Source organism: Sapajus apella, unplaced genomic scaffold (assembly GCF_009761245.1).
Source record: "Sapajus apella isolate SASKATOON/1434 unplaced genomic scaffold, GSC_monkey_1.0 scaffold15, whole genome shotgun sequence".
Classification (NCBI taxonomy): Eukaryota; Metazoa; Chordata; class Mammalia; order Primates; family Cebidae; genus Sapajus; species Sapajus apella.
The window spans coordinates 26,055,405-26,072,826 of NW_022436955.1; the positions used below are offsets into that span (position 1 = coordinate 26,055,405).

The window sequence follows — 17,422 nt, forward strand, 5'->3', positions numbered from 1 at the left end:
CCTGAGACCAGCTTCTCCAATCCCTCACTCCACCTTACACTTCCTGAAACCAGCTCCTCCAATCTCCTCTCATGCCTCTCTGTACTTTCAACTCCAGCCACCCCAGTGCCTGTTCAGTTGCTGAGACCACCATGCACAAAGATGTTTACACAGTGTTTATGCATATTTCTCTCTGTTCAGAGAAAGGTAATGCAAACTCATGCATCCTTTGGATTTCAGCTCTGTCGCCACTTCTATGGGAAAGGCCAACCCTCAGTCTCGATCATAGGCGCCTTTTATGCCGTCTTCTGTTACATACCTCTTCCTCCTAGCTCAGGCGATTACCAGACCCATTTATTTATAGGGAATATAGGGTTAGTGTAATCTCCCTACTGAGACTCAAAGCTATACAAGGGAAAGGACTCTTTTTTTTTGCGGGGGGGTGGTTTGCAACTCATTGTTAAATCTCCAATGCTGAGCCCAATGCTGAACACCTTTGAAGTAATTAATAAATAATGACTAAATTAATGATGCCTAGATAAGGCAGATAGAGTTAGGTTCTTTCAACAATGAGGAAATCAGAGCTCAATCTAACTTAAGGGTTTAGAAGTATCAGAGGCAGGATGCAGACCCAGGTATCCAGGTTCACAAAACACGATATACCGTAAGGTCTACGGTAGCATGGACAGATACTTTTTAAAGGTTCCTCTCATCACACCATACTAACACAAGAGTGTTCATTTTTACAATCTACCTTTCTTCCCCCAAGTTTTCCTCCTCTTTTTTGACTGTCTTGATGGTTTCAGTGGGTCCTGGTTCAGCCTTTCTTTAAGTTTTTAATCAAACTAATCTAAGTGAACTTGGCTTCAGACCTTCCTCTCACATATTTGCCATCTCTAAATGATTGCTGTCTGCTTGATCCCTGTTGGAAAAGTGTCTGAAAATATGATCCAGAAAATCTATAGTTGCAAATCTAGCATAATTTTAACAAGTCATGGTCAGAATAATAAGAAGCATTGCATGGACATCTTACATAAAAAATACTCATCTTCTTTCATCTTTGCCCTTTATACTGGCCTCCCCAAGTCCTCCTGCAAGGTATCTAGTATTGGAAACGTTCTTTTTCTGTAAGAATGTTGTGAACAAACATATTGTATATTGGATGGATGGGTTCATGGATGGATGGATGGGAGGATGATTTATATTTTCATCTCAGTATAGTTTAAAGGTCTAGGACCAGACATAAAGTAGGATAAATCTAAATATTGCTTTTCTTAATGTTGGTTTAAAGTGCAAATGCATGGTATTCAGAAAATATTTTTTTTCCTCTAAAAACTCAGTGTTTACTACATGATTGCCCCAGTGGAAGTACTTTTTGCAAAGTATGAGAATTTTCTGTTTGCTTCTCTGCTTTCAGTCTAGAATGTTCACTTCTTCAGGGCAAGGACTAGGTTATGTTTATTTTCTTATCTCTGGAGACTTGTATAATCCTAGCTGCTCGGAAGTACTCAAAAATGTTCTTGAATGAAACAAAGCCTTCTCAGGATGAGGAAGCCTGTCAGAAGCTTTAGTGACTGATAAAGAGGGTGAATGTCTGATTTTGTTTTACTAAGTAATATTTGAACCTTTCCTTGAGACTGAGGGTATATACCTACTTCTGTGCAAAATAGGTGGCATGGCTGGCCCTTGAAGAGTGCACAGTTTAAGGAGATAGTACTGGGTACAGTTGTCTCCTTAAAGACCCGGGCCACTCTGTTCCTGAAAAGAGTGAGAAGTTTATCACTTAGGCAGTCTATCTCTTAGAACCTATTATTCACAGCAAAATATTTTTAAAACAAAACAACTCTTTCATCATCTCTGTTGTAGCCTGTACTTACCCTGGAAAGAAAAGCCCAATAATAGGGACTGCATGATTCCAGGAAATAGGACAGAAGGATAGGGCCAACTTAGTAGATACAGAACACAGCACATTTAAGGGAGCAGACTCTAGCTGATTAGCACTGTGGGCTGCTGAGGCACAGTCTTCCCAAGACCCTCTGATAATAGCCATAGAAAGTACCTCAGAGGCTGGGTGCAGTGGCTCATGCCTATCATCCCAGCACTTTGGGAGGTCAAAGTGGGTGGATCACCTGAGGTCAAGAGTTTGAGACCAGCCTGACCATCATGGTGAAACCCGGTCTCTACTAAAAGTACAAAAATCAGCCAGATGTGGTGGTGTGTGCCTGTAATCCCAGCTATTTGGGAGGCTGAGGCAGGAGAATCGCTTGAATCCAAGAGGTGGAGGGTACAGTGAGCTGAGATTGCACCACTGTACTCCAGCCTAGATGACAGAGTGAGACTCCATCTCAAAAAAAAAAAAAAAAAAAAAAAAAGGGGAAAGAAAGTGCCTCAGAAATGCCTGTCTCTAGGACACAGTTCCCATTCTCCATGGGTCATGGCTTGCCCAAGGAGTGCCAACTCCTTTGAATTCTCACACTGTAAGCATGAGTGATCCTGCAGGTTTTCTTGGGCATTCCATTCTAAGGAGTCTGAGAAGCTCCAAGATAGAATGCAGGAATAGGGGGTACAGCTGAGGCCAGGGGCTGTCTGATCACATACCTGGGAATCTTATTGTTACATCCATGGCTGGGTAACAGGGTAGCAGGGAGCAAGAAGTGTCCAACATAACCTCCTAGTTTAGCTATGGACCTTTAAAGTCATTTACAAAGATTTACCTCCTACTAAAATGGCTTGTGGGCATGGATGGCTTAAACATTAGCAAAGTTGGTAGAAAATTAAGTCCTGGTAAGATGTCAGATGGTGGAAACTGAGGCAGAAGATAGTCCTCTGGACAAGGTCAGCAATATCTAGTGCATATGAACTTAGGCTCTTGCACAAGACTCCCCTGGTTTTGGATTCTGTGTCTGTTGCTTCCCAGTGGAACCTGAGAACATTGTGTAATCAGTCTTGGCTATGCATCCCTCATCAGATAAATGGGGATGCTAATGACAATCTCATACTGTTTAGATTTTGGATCATTTACAATGAGAATGTTCTATTACCTTTGTAACTGAACATAAAAATGCTATGTTTGAACAGATTTCAAAAATGAACTTGCATCTGATTTTAAAACATTTGAAACAGATGTAGAACAAATTTTTAAAGGAGGAACCCTATCTCATAAAGCTCTCAGGATCATTATACGTGTATATGAACCCGAGTAAACTTTAAGTATATCGTGGTCTTCTTGACAGTGGTGAAGAAGAGAAGGAGGAGAAAAAAGACCACTGCCACAACACAGGGATCTTGTTTGGAATGGAGGGTCCAGGATCTATATGGAATTTGCTTGTCCCCATATTCTCTCATCCCTCCACTGGGGAAGGGACAGTTGGGGCCAGTCTTCCAGTGCCGGACATTGCTGGCTAGCACCTGGAAAGAATCTGGGCCTGCAGGAAGGACTCATGGACAGTGCCATGAGAAGCTGGTAAAGACCAAGAGAGGGGAATATAGGGCCTGGTCTAATGAGAGGTACCACCGTAGCTGGCATTTACTGAGTACATCCTATGTGTGGCCCTCTTCTAAGTACTTTCTGCATATTGCGTATTAGATATCAAGAGTCTAGGCACCATCATTCACATTCTACACTTCATGAAACTGAGGCTTGTAGAGATTAGATAGTTTGGCCCTTGTTAAAGTGCCAGGAGATTTGGATCTAAGATTTGAACCAGGAAAGTGTGATTCTTCTAGCAATTGCTCTCTAGTCAAGATCTGGTCAGGGAAGTGGAGATAACATGGAAGTGGGGTTAACACAGGTCATTTCTGAGCACCAAAGTTATGAATATATATACTACGAAATACGCTTCAGTGACTAAGTGAGATATAGATTGGTTACTCTATCACTGATCATTGTATCAGTCCCAGTCCCAGCATGATAGAAAGGCACACACAAACTGGAATAATTGATTGATGTTTAATAGACTATTTACAAAAATGTTGGAAGATTTGGGGAAAACTAAAGAAGGACTGTTCCATTCTTGAGGCCTGTCAATAGCAGGAAGCTATTACTATCCCTAGGCCTGATAGGGCAGGGAGAAGGGGGCCAAGAGAACCTGGAGATAGAAGGTTGGTGGAGAGAACCGCCTAACGTGGGTGGTGGTCACGCAGCAAGGGAGCTGGAGAGAAAAATACACTTAAACTCAGTTGCTCAGTAGCTTCCATGAGCCAAATCTAGTGGAAAGCCAGAGAAGAAAGTGAGAGGAGAAGGGAGCCCATAAAGAGGAGAGGACTGCCTACAGAGGCCAGTGTCTCAGAGCACAAACGAGGATGCAGAGCACAGCAGGGCTGCTCTGGCACAGCAAAGGGGAATGCCCAGCGCTATCGCCAGCCTGCAAAGAGATATTCCTGGGAAGACTCTGTGGCATCCAAAAGATTAAAGAGAAAATATATCCACATGAAGAAATACCATTCAGCCCGAACAAGGAATTAAGAACTTGTACATGCGACAGCATGCATTAACCTTGAAAGCATGATGCTGAGGGTAAGAAGCCAATGGCAGCGACCCCTTCCGTATGATTCCATTTGGGTGAAAGTCCAGAATCGGCGTTTTCATGGATGCAGAGAGTAGATTCGTGATTATCAGGGGCATGGGGGAGGAGAGAATGGGAAGTGACTGCTACTGTGTGTAGGATGTCCATGTGGGGAGGTGGGAATGTCCTGGACTAGATAGTGGTGATGGTTGCGCAACATTGTAAGGGCTCCCAATGTCATTAATGGCCAATTTTATGTTATGTTTGTTTTACGACAATTAAATCAGCAAACATATAAATGAGAAAGAATTTTTCTCTCACGACGTTTGTTTGCCTCTTACTCGTTTTCTGAGCTAGTCACCAAAACGCATCTGACGCTTTCTTGCTTAAGCTGGCAGGAGCGGCAGCGGACGCTCCTAGTGCCCCAGTTGCATGCGCTCCTTCACCTTTATGCCAGCTCAGCTTCCAGCAGCCAGCGCCTGCCTGTGCTTCTCTGCCCGAGGGCTCTCTCCGGCTGCTGAAGCCCATGTCCATGCACAGCAATGCCAGGGAATTATCAGGTCCCAGGAGCAATGCTCAGCTGAGGACTGACAGGCATCAATGTGTAAACACCAGCTTCCCTGCCCTGCAGGTGGGGCTGGAGCTGATTGTGCCCTGTTAGCTCCCAGAGGCCCCAGCCAGGTTGAGTTCCTGTTGCCTGCAGCAGTTAACAGCCTCAGTGTGTTTGACTGTGCTGCCCACCTCTCCTCCCATTTCCCCTCCCTGCTCCTGGTTTTTCCTTTACCTTGCAAATCAGGCGGGGCTGTCAGGCTCTCGGCTCAGGATTTATAATAACTGTGGAATAATAATAGATAACATGTATTGGATTTTTATTATTTAAATATGCATGAGAAGAGACTGGCTCGGGTTCGTTTTGTCTCTCTTGTTCCCAACGATAAGACTGCCTTCATGCATCAGGCAAGTAACTATAATTGGTTCCTGGACGTTAGCACAAACAGATTCTCCTAGGGGGAATGTGTTAAAAATGCAGATTCCCAGGCCCCACCTGCCGATGTGTTGATTCTGTCAGTCAAGGTGTGGGGCCTTGGAATCTGCGTTTATCAAGCTCTTCTGGCTTTTCTAATGCAGAGTAGAATAGAAAGTTTACATTGAAAACCACTGGACACTGACATGATGAGAAATAGAGGAGAGGCCGCCTGTTGGAGGCAGGCACGCACCAGCATCTGGTTAGTATTTCAACAAATGTGGTCCCTCGAATTCTGCAGGGAGAAATACTCCATTACATGTATACATTTACTTTCTCTTAAACTGGTGGGATCCATATCCAAATACGAAAGTTAATTTCAGTATTTAATAATCATTAAGTAAAGAGGGAGTGAAATATCTACACTATGTAATTACATAAAACATGCTTCTGGCAATATTTGCCCCCTTGGAAATTCAAATAGGAAGTCTCCAAGGAGCAAGGTTGAATTCTTGGAGGTGGACACAAAGTAATTGAGCTTGGCTAATGAAGATAATTAATTAAGAAACGGATGTGCTCGCTTCTGAGAAAAATATTGGAAGGATCTTCTGAGAAGGAGGCCTAGCCCTCTGCTCTTGTTATTTTCAGAAGTCAGTGCCACCCCGAGGGCTGGTGCTTCCCCTGAGCCATGACCCAGCCACCCTTAGGAATTAAGGGAGCAGAAAACACACATCCCTTGCCCACATTTCAGCCTAGTCCTAAGTATGTCTGGGCTCAAGAAGCACTGTGTCTCCAGGAAGCAGCTCTGAGTTAGACCTCGGGTTCAAGTTCCAGCCCCCACTTACCAGTTTCCTGGACTGAGCCAAGTTGTTCAGTTTCCATGGAGCTTAGTGTTGTCATCTTAAAATTAGGCATTGTGATAGCAGAAACAGACATCAGTATCCAGTGAAACAATGCTCTGCACGAAAATAAATTGTAGATCAGAGGATGTCGCCCTGGTGTGGCCTTACTAAACCTTCTCGGTCTCAGCCCAGGGTCTTGTTTATTGCATTTGGGTTACCTGTTTGACTCTTTCTGTCCAGGTTTGATCTGTAGGAACCTAGTATTCTGGTCTAATCTTTCTAGCTTGTCTGCTTGTCAGCCCCCACCTCCCCACTTTCTGGTTCCAGATGCTAGCCCGTTCTTGCCTTTTATGTCTGGTCACACCAGAAACAGCTGGACCAAGGAGTCAAGCACACAATTATAGTTGGACCAGAAGGACCAGCAGCTTTCAAGGGGCAGGAGAATAAAGAGTCATGTGAACATTCATAGATTGAGGAATGCATCCATTATTCAATCAAGCTAATAGAGATAATTAATTAGGAAATGGATGTCTTACTGTCTTATTCACCAAGCTATCCATACCGTCCAGCTGAGACCATACTCTTTGAATGAGAGAGAGGCTGAGATTCAAGCCAAGAAGGCAGAGACTTGATGTGGATGATATTTTCTCTATTTTTGCTTTCTGGTGATGGTAGACATTATATTACATATTATTCGGTTGTGGTACCAGATGGTTTTGTTTTCTATGTTGATGCGCATTGTGTGCTTTTTATTCTTTTACAGAACTAGTAAACCATGACACATTAGCCTTTGACTTTTCTATTCTCCTCTTTTATTAAATCCGCTAGATGGGGACTGTTTCCAAAATGTTTCTGAAAATTCTTGATACTAGATCCTACCTAGAGTCTCTACTGGTTCCATAGCATGGAACTGTTTACAACTGACCCTTTTTCCAATTGATTGAGTGCTTCAGCATAAACAGGAAAGGTACTGAAGGCTCGGCATTTGAGAATTATCCTCTGCAAACATGACTTGTAGGCATAGCATGAGCAAGTTCTGCTTTCTTAAGGCCACAGCCTCCTTCTGAGAGCGGAGGAGGATAAGGGTGGAGAACAAATAACTTGGGTGTTCTCTGAGGATAAATAAATCACATTTAAAAGTTGCTTGAAAATGACTAAATTCCACTATTTATTGTGTGGTGTTCTTGGAGGTGGGAAATTCGGCCAAGGTGGGCAGAACTTAAGACAGTGTTTGCTGTGGAGCAACACATGTCTGGCCAGAAAATTTGCAAGTAACTCGGTGCTCAGCCATTTTCAGGCAAGGCCTTTCTGGGAGAAATGAACCAGTAAGGGGCAAAAAATGCTTCAGTTTTGCTAAGAGATTGTCTTAATCAGTTTGAGCTGCTATATATATATATATATATATATATATATATATAAAACCAGACTGGGTGGCTTAAAAGCATTGGAGGCTTATTTCAGTTCTGGAGGCTGGGACGTTCAAGATCCAGGCACTGGCAGATTTAGTGTCTGGCAAGGTCCCGCTTCCTTGTAGTTGGTGCCATCTAGCCATGTCCTCACATGGCAGAACAGGCGAGGGATCTGGTTGGTGTCTCCTTTATGAGGACACTAATCTCACTCATGAGGGCTCATCCTCATGACCTAATCACCTCCCAAAGGCCCCGCCTCCTAACGCTATCACATTGCGGGTTAGGATTTTAACATACGGATGTTCAGAGGCACAAATCTTTACACTGTAGCAAAGATAATGATATCATGTTTACGTGATTGACATCTGGAGCAAGCATTATTAGCTGTCAACAAAGATGTGTTTGTGCCTGTGTGTGTGTATGTGTGTGTGTGTGTGTGCACTTGGACATGTGTGGATATGTGTGCATGCATATTTTCTGTGTGTGTGCCTTGTAAATAATGCAGACTTTGCAGCCCGTGAGGGGGCCAGCAGGTGTTGAACCCCACCTGGATCAGGTAGCTTTCCCTTCAGTTGGCTTTTATATCTTCTGCATGTGTGCCCTCAGCCCTGTGTCCCAGGAAGAGGTTTAACCATGTCTATAATGTTCCACTGTGCCTAGGTGCCACTTCAGTGGTCTTAATACAAAACCTTTGTTTTAAGCAGGGACAGTCCTCTTTTCGATATGTGGTTTTCAGGTGCTCCCTTTAGGAATGGCTGCCACCCATGTATCATGGTGGTTAGATGATTACGATGGTGGTTAGATCTAACCGCTAGTGGTTAGATCATGATGAACAGGCACAGGGAGCTGAGAATTAGGGTGGGAAAGAGTTTACCATATTTCTCTACCACATTATCCCTTGTGAATTACAATTTTTTTTCCTAACTGCAAGTAGAAATGATAATGACCCTTAGCTCCACTTCCTCACCCTTCTCAGAAATTCAGGTGATGCATCCTCATCTTAATAATTATCAACACAGAGGGTTACCATTTGCAGAGAACATGTGTTTTGTGCTGGGGCGGTGGAGGGGGGTGGTCTGGAGAGAGTGTTCATATAATTTGTGGTTCAAAGCATGATGAGAGTAAATCAGGACTTTGCTGTTCAAACCAAGACATGAAATCACCTTAGCAAGGGCAGATCTTTGAACTCATCTCCTCCTGGTTCTGCAGAGAACCAAGAGAGAGCAGAACACCATCATCGGTTAGGATTGGCATGCTTATAAATGCAGACGGTCTTAGCATCCAGCTGGTGCCAGCTTCCCTCGTGTGACTGGTTATTGGTGTAGACAGAGATTATATAGGAGAGGAACTAAAGAATGCAGGCTCTGCTTTTCCCAGAGGCAGCTCTTCCCGTGCCATGCATGGGTCAGAGAATGTGTCTAAGAACAACCAGGTCAGTTGTTCAATGGCTATGGAAGCTGAGTCCATTATTTAACCACTGTGGCCTTTAGCTTTTCAGCTTTAAAAATGAGAATATTCCTTTCCTCAAGTGATTATTCTTATGATTTCCTGTGATAACGTGCATGAAAGATTTTAGCACCCAGCTAGCCTGCCTTCCTTGTGTTGACAACCCAGAATGTCTCTTGATGCACAGGGAAAACATTGTGATCAAGAAGAGCCTATATCAAGAAGAGTGATCAAGAAGAGGTTGATTTTGAGTAATTGTATAGGATATTATCATTACCCATGACCATAACAATCCCCTCCCCTCCACCACGTGGAACAACCCAGGGAACACAATTTCTTACTCAAGCTACACCAGGAGAATTCCTCCTTGGATCTCGCTTACAGAGACCAAATTCCCTATTTTTCATCAAAATGCTAGAAATGAGAGCTCAACATTTGTAAGCTCTTGCTTAATTAAATAAATATATGATGCATGGGATATCCACTGCTTCTCTCTCTTTATAGATGGAGGAATATTCCTCAGACATTGTACAAATGGTGAGAGCGGGGAATAGAACTGAGTCTTATGCATGGCATTTAGGATGTCAGGGACACAGGTTATCTGTTTACCTAAGATGGGGAGGCCAAGTCCTCTCTTACGGGTAGCTTTGAAGCTGATGTCAGGGAAAGGCCAGTGCCTGTGAACAGTGAGATGCAATGTGTTTAAAGGAGGAGGCAGAGTTTAGCACAAAGAGTAACTAAATCTTAGATTGTGGGATACTGGGTAGTGGTGGGGTTACCATTCCAAATCTATAACAAGTTGTAAGTTATATCAGCATGAGACTAAGTTTACTGGTCTGTGTGGGTGTATTAGTCTGTTCTCAAGTTGCTAATATACCTGAGGCTGGATAATTTATAACGGAACGAGGTTTAAAGGACTCACAGTTCCACATGGCTGGGGAGGCCTCACCTGAGGAGGAAGGTGAAGGAGGAGCAAAGTCACATCTTGCACGGCAGCAGGCAAGACAGAACATGCACCGGGGAAGAACTCCCATTTATAAAACCATCAGATCTCGTGAGACTTATTCACTGTCACAAGAATAGCATGGGAAAACCCTGCCCTCGTGATTCAGTTACATGCCCCTTGCTTCCTCCCATGACACATGGGGATTATTACAATTCAAGATGAAATTTGGGTGGAGACACAGAGCCGAACCCTATCAGTGGGATAAAGACATCATTTGCAATATGGTTGCTTTCCATTCTGATCTCATTCCCTTAAAATTGGTAGATCCTAAAATGGTGATCCAGTGAGGGTCTTTTTTCAAACTGGCTGTCCTCGAGGCAGCAGCAGAGCCAGGGTAAACTGTCAGGGATGCTAAGTAAGGAGCTTCCTGGCAGGCACCCCGTTGGACACAGACATGCTTGGGACTGGGTTTGTAGGACTACTTTACCTGTTCATTGCCACAGTGAAACATTGCAGTGACAGATGTAGGCCCTCAGTGATCACAGATCTATATGGCAGCAGTGGTTCAAGTGCAGAAATGACAACAGGGTTGGTGATTTTAACTTTTTGTGAAGCTGTGTTATTGGGGCCTCTGTCCTGGAATCTCTAAAGCAAATAACCCCATGGCAGTTGCTTGGCTCTTGCCTCAAATGAACCAGCCAAGAGATCCTCTTGTCCAACACTGGTGTAGCCTGCCAGCAACTGCTACTTCCAGGCTTTGTCCCAAATACCCTGCTGGGCTCCGTGTGCATTTGGAAACGTGGTTTCTGATCTACAAATCCAAGCCCCTAAGTACACAAAACCACTAAGAAAGGCAAACCATATGTCTTAGGCTCACTTTTAAACCTTTCTGAGAGCTTCAGCATCCTCAGCTATAAAAAGGAAGGCATGATCAGAGTCATGTCTGTGTACTAAATAATGACTGTCACAAGTTCAGCACTGGCCATTACCATTCAAGACTCTAAAGTCTATCAAAGCAGAATTTGTGTTCTCTGGTTGCATTTTCCATCAGTGGAGACTTACAAATATTCATTGAATAAAGCATTGACTATGACAAGATATTTTACAGACTAATAGTAAAAACATGATTCATCTGGTGACATGTTTCTTTTGAACCATTTTGGGATGGTTCTGGTAGTGTTTGCAATAAGAAATAAAGATGCAAGGATGATCAAGTGAGTATTCACTGAATTATTCTTACCTTCATTTAAAAAGTATGTTTGCAATATTATGTAATTTGTTGTTTTTGTTGTTTACAAAGCAATAAAATAAGCTAAGAAAAATGGAGAGGCCTGGATTGGTGGTTTGGTGAACAGGCAGGTTGACAATGGAAAGAAAAGGGACCAGGGTAACCATGTGACCAATTTGCTTCTTGGAAAAGGGGCCACACAGGAGCCAGAGAGGGACCTGGCCAGGCTTCCTGGTCACTGCCAGTGCTGAGATGTTACAGATCCAGGCCCCAATGAGAACCAGGACACCTCGACTTTGATCTTGCCAGAATGGTGTGCTTCCACTTAACAACTGGGTCAGGTGTCTTTCACAGCTGCTTTGTTCATGCTTAGGGCAATAACATGTATGAAGTAATGGGTGTTTTTCTAGTAGGGTTAACATACTTATTCAGGTTTATTCTTTGAACTTGCCTGCATCTGCATATTTTTTTTTTCAAGATAAAACCGGTCTGTCAAACTGTGCAGTTGACATTACTTGGTAGGATGCAGAAAATATCTGAATTAGGGATGGGTTCCTGCAGGTTCCAGTGGGAATGGCTTTCTCAGCAGGTACAAATCACTGCTATGAAAAATGTATTCCATAGATAAATTGTTAGTAAGTTATCATATCCATCTATTCTTACAGAAAGCCAGTGCTTTCATTTGGGTACCTTATGAAGATCTCATTATCGTAGTCAGTTTAGTAAGCTCTTTTTGTGTAACACTAGTTGCTTTGTTGGTTTGCAAGTCTCTTCCAAACTGAATCTCAGAATCTGCATTTATTTTTGAGGCCACCTTACCTCAAGGCTTGAGGATCATAGGAGTGATCACTGTCCTATTTGTTTTGCACTTGAAAATTGTTGTCTGGGCTGTTGCTGCAAATGGCAAGTGTGTTTGATGCCCTAATGTTTACCATAAATCAGAATTATGGATGTGTATAGCCCCCTTCCATTTCTGTAAAATATTGTAAAGGGACACCTGTTCTGAGCACCCAGCCTCACATTTACATTCTAGACAAACTGGGCTGTTTGAAAGGGCAGATACTACAGTTTGGAGCAAACAGCTTCTGAAGAAGATGTAATGCGTTTCTGTTCCATTAAGTCATGCCTGATTAAGATCTTCTTATGCCAGGAGCAGTGGGTCATGCCTGTAATCTCAGCACATTGGGAGGCCAAGGCGGGTGGATCACTTGAGGTTAGTAGTTCGACATCAACCTGGCCACCATGGGAAAACCCTGTCTCTACTAAAACAAACAAACAAACAAACAAAAAAAACAAAAAAAAAAAACATTAGCCAGACATGGTGGCGCACACCTGTAATCCCAACTACTTGGTAGGTTGAGGCAGGAGAATTGCTTGAACCCAGGAGGCACAGGTTATATTGAGCCAAGATCACTCTATTGCACTGTAGCCTGGGCAACAAGAAGCTCCATTAAAAAAAGAAAGGAAAAAAAAAAAGATCTTCTCATGACCCCAGGTGGAAATAAATATGAAGAGTAATGGTGAGACAACGAGTAGGCATACACTGTGTAGACTTTGAAAAGGCTTTGGAAATGTGTCAACCCTAAAGCATTGCTGTTTTAAAATATTTAGTTGTATTATATTAAGCTATAAATGAAGAACTTGGCTTAGACAGAAAAATAACAAAAAATGGATTTACTATTCAAGAGTCATGTTCTCTGTGAAGTAATACTAGGGCTGGTCTTATTTTCCATGTTTATTAATGATCTAGAAGAGGAAGCATACGGGTTTGTAGAGTAGCCTAAACTATTCTGGATAGAAAATACACAGTGCCCCAGCACAGCCTTGTGGGCAGAAGAGTTCACCCTGTGAGAATGAGCAAGGAAACACTTAAGAAAAAATCCCCAAAGCCTTTCATGTAGGTGACTGTGGTACACACAGTGATGAACCAGAGCTAATGTGCTCTGGAAGCCAAAATGCCCAGCACTGTGGATGAATACAAGGAAAGGGGTAGGTATCCCTAAGATGTGGGCACACACAGCACGCCTGACCTAGTGCAACCTGCTCACACCTCCAGGAGTCACCTGGATGTTGGCTGATGCAGCGTGGCCTCGGCTGAGCTGACAGTCGGCCCTGTATCTGCCTGTCCTATCATGGACCAGAAGCAGAGCCAGGGATGAGGATGGATGCTCTAGTTGCATGTGGCAGATAAAGAATCAGCTATCTAGTTGGGAAGGGAAAGGCTGAGAGGAAAGCCAGCCAATCTCTGTAAAGATACATAGGAAGTGGGATAATAGAGCCAGTGAAGGAGATGCAGAGAAGGACCTAGATTTTAGATTCATTTATACATTCGGCAGATATTTACTGGGCATCTATGCTGCACCAGGCATTGCACTGGGCTCAGAGAGATAACAATCAGCCAAAAAGACAAGGCTGGACCCTCAGGGACCCCTGTGGAGGTTACCTGCAAATGAGGAAAAGGAGACCAAAATGTTTCTTATTTCAGTACTATGCACCTCAGAGGCCACCTGCAATCAGTCTCCCTATATGTCAATGGCTGCCACTATCTTCCTGCTTTGGGGAATTCTCAGCCAGTAGCAGCTTGCACAGCTTGAAGATGTGGCAGGTGGGGCCTGATGTAAAGTGCATACCCAGGAATAATCTTCAAGCCATTGGAAGTTGGTCAATGAGTGTTCCAGCCTCCTTGCCCCTTGGTAGGATAATTCTAAGGCCTATGCCATCTTTTAGAAGTAACCCTGGCAGTACCCTACTCATTAGTGCACCCTTTACTGACGTTTTCTCCTTCTCTGTCTCATTACTTGGGGGAGAAGGAAATCTCCTGTATCCAGGTCCTTCTTATAGCTCCACTCTGGGAAAAGCCAAGCAAAGAAAATATATAATGAACCTGTTCTACTGTTAGGAAAGTTCCAGAAGCTGACCGTGATAACCTTTCCTCATTTGGGCTTCAAAAGAGACTGATGGTGAGTTGAAAGGAAAAATCAGAAAAGATGCTTTCCCCTCAATATTCTGAGGTGGGATAACAAGGAGGCACTGGTTCTTAAACTGGAATCTCAGATGATGCAGCAGGAACATCACCTGGGAAGTTGCTGGGAATGCAAACCCTCAGGCTTCACTCATGAATTGGAAAAGCTGCCAGCAACCTGTATTTTCACAAGCCATTCAGGAGATTCTGATATGCTGAAAGTTAAGGAACACTCTTGTAAAGCATGTCTATCTTCCCTTCAATTATGCTTTTCATAATCTGCAAATAGTTCCACATATTTTAGGGGATATGGCGGGACAATGCATTACCTGCGGCTTCATTCGAAAAGTACCTGAATTATATTGTGGACAGTAGAGTTAGGCTGAGGTGCTGAAGGGAAGTCAAATGCCTAGGAATGTAAGCTGTAGGAAGAAACAGGCGGAGAAGCTAGGAGAGTTTACCCAGCATGATAACTTCTATGTTATTAGGTTTAAATGTTCATACTCTACCTTTGAAATAAGCCATTAGAAACTATATTAGGCTGTTCTCATCCTGCTAATAAAGACATACCTGAGGCTGGTAAATCTATAAAGGAAAGAGGTTTAATTGACTCACAGTTCCACTTGGCTGTGGAGGCCTCACAATCATGGTGGAAGACAAAAGAGGAACAAAGTCATGTCTTGCATGGCTGCAGGCAAGAGAGCTTGTGAAGGGGAAGTGTTCTTTCTAAAACCATCAGATCTCATGAGACTTATTCACTACCATGAGAATAGCATGGGATAAGTCTGCCCCCATGATTCAGTTACCTCTCACTGGGTCCCTCACATGACATGTGGGAATTATGGGAGCTACAATTCAACATGAGATTTCGGTGGGGGCACAGCCAGGCCACATCAGAAACCTTCTGAGAGGATGTCTTGAACAGGTGATATGGCAGTGTAGTCCTCAGCAATCAGAGGAGAGAGAACATGGGTCCTCTGTGAATAGTGTTAGTATTGCTTGTGTCATTGGAGCTGTGTGTATGAAAGACCTAGGTTCTCAGTAGCTGGGAGGGGACCTGCACAGGCATTGGTTTTTAGCATATGTGGTAGGCAGCTTCTAAGTGACCCCAGTGATCCTCACTTCCTGGTCCTCACACCCTTAGGTAATCGTCTTCCCTTGAGGAACTGACTTTTAGCCAATAGAGTACCTCATCATTGAGGGAGGTGCCTTTTGTGATAGTTTTACAAAAGATTTTGACTTCTACCTTGGAAGACCCTCTCCCTTGCTGGCTTTGAGAAAACAAGTTGTTATTGTCAGGAGGCCCATGTAGCAAGGAGCTCGGGGTAGCCTCCTACCAAGACCTCAGTGGGAACTGGGAGTCTCAGTGCAATAGCCTCGAAGGAGGCTTAATCTTACAATTATTATGCCATGGACTTTGAGATGAGACCCCAGACCTGGATGATCCTTTGAAGCCTTTTGAAACACCCTGAAATAGAGAAAATAGCTAAGGTATGCCCAGATACCTGACCCAATTAACCCTTGGTTGAATAAGTATGTCTTTGTTTTAAGCCTCTTAGTTTGTGTCAGCTTTTTATGCAGCGAAACTTAGTTTATGCAGGTACCTAATACATACATGAAGGTCAAGGCTTGGGTATCATCAGAGGACCTGCTCGCAGAAGTCTTGTACATGATCACACGGTTGTGCAGGACATCTCAGTGCACCTCTTTGCTGAAAGCAACTTTCTCATCCACTGCTCAGCTTGGGACCTAAACATCTAGGTCTAAACATTTGAGCTCTAAACATTTAGGTACTCTTCTCTGTGTTAATGTATGCTGGAAAAGGACCCCCATTTTCCCACATTGATCCCTCTGTAAGAACCTCCAAGTAGACACTTATGCAAACTTATGAAAATGCAGGACCACTTCACAAAGATAAGCTGCTGTCAACCAGTCATTAATAAGCACAACTTTGCATCCTGCCATGTTAGAAGGTAAAATTACATTCTGATATTTATTTGAGCTATTGCCACTTGAGGCGTATTTCATGGAAAGATAGGAGAACAAGACATTTATTTTGCATTATTGATCCAAGGTGCCGTCAGAGTCATAAGGTTCCTGCTAAAATTCCAGTGAACCCTTGGATTCTGCCATTCCTAGAAAACCTTATGAAATTGTTGGTTCAAGCTGCTCATCTGTGATTTCATAGGATACACCAAAATACGGTGAAGGCCTGGATTAAAATGCTGCATACATGGCCCTGGGCAAGTAATTTAAACAAACTCTGAATTTCAATTTCCACATCTAGATAAAAATAAAAATAAAACATACATTTAAACACTCTCATCATAAAAAATTCAACTCCTGGCACTTAGTAGGTGTTCAATAATTCTGTCTCTCCAGTTAGTTTATTCACCAGTGTAAACAGCTTTTTTTTTTTTGAGATGTTGTCTTGCTCTGTCGCCAGGCTGGAGTGTACAGTGGCATGATCTCAGCTCATTGCAACCTCCGCCTCCCAGCTTCAAGCAGTTCTCTTGCCTCAGCCTCCTGAGTAGCTGGGACTACAAGTGTACACCACCACGCCCAACTAATTTTTGTATTTTTAGTAGAGATGAGGTTTCACCGTATTGTTCAGGATGGTCTTGATCTCTTGACCTTGTAATCTGCCCGCCTCAGCCTCCCAGAGTTCTGGGATTACAGGCATGAGCCACCGTGCCTGGCCATTTAGACCTATTTATGCAGAAAAGTTAATAACTACCAGTTACTTTTATAGAAAAGTGTCCATAGGAAATGGCTCAGCCTTCTGCCTTACAATAAAAAGTAATGTTTGGCTCCAAGCAGATGAGATTGAGCAGAATTATTTGAGCTACTTATAATAAAATGTGACAGGCAGACTTTGGTATTTTACCACCCCAACATTTTTTTATGGACTGCTCACTATCACTGCCACATTCAGCACTTTTTTCTGTGTCAATGTGATAGACAATATTCATATTCTTCTTGGGTAATTGCCTTTTTAGCTGAATCAATGGCTTGCCGGCACGAGAAGGAGGCTGTTTTATCTCAACTTTATTTATCTTATGATTATACTAAGTCTATTAAACTGCATCTCCCCTTCCTCCCTTCCTCCCAGCCCCATCCCCCATCATCTTTCAAAACATC

General features: G+C 43.2%; 1 protein-coding gene and 1 long non-coding RNA gene across 4 annotated transcripts in view; one reads left to right on the forward strand and one right to left on the reverse strand.

The window, feature by feature from the left end:
• LOC116555363 overlaps window positions 1-7,801 on the reverse strand; it is a 785,279-nt gene extending 777,478 nt beyond the window's left edge. Inside the window, exon 1 of the long non-coding RNA XR_004270499.1 lies at window positions 7,768-7,801. This is a non-coding gene — a long non-coding RNA (uncharacterized LOC116555363). The remainder of the gene's footprint in view (window positions 1-7,767) is intronic.
• Window positions 1-17,422, forward strand: part of CDH13 (cadherin 13) — a 1,241,014-nt gene that overhangs the window by 106,630 nt on the left and 1,116,962 nt on the right. The gene's annotated exons all lie outside the window — the stretch shown is intronic.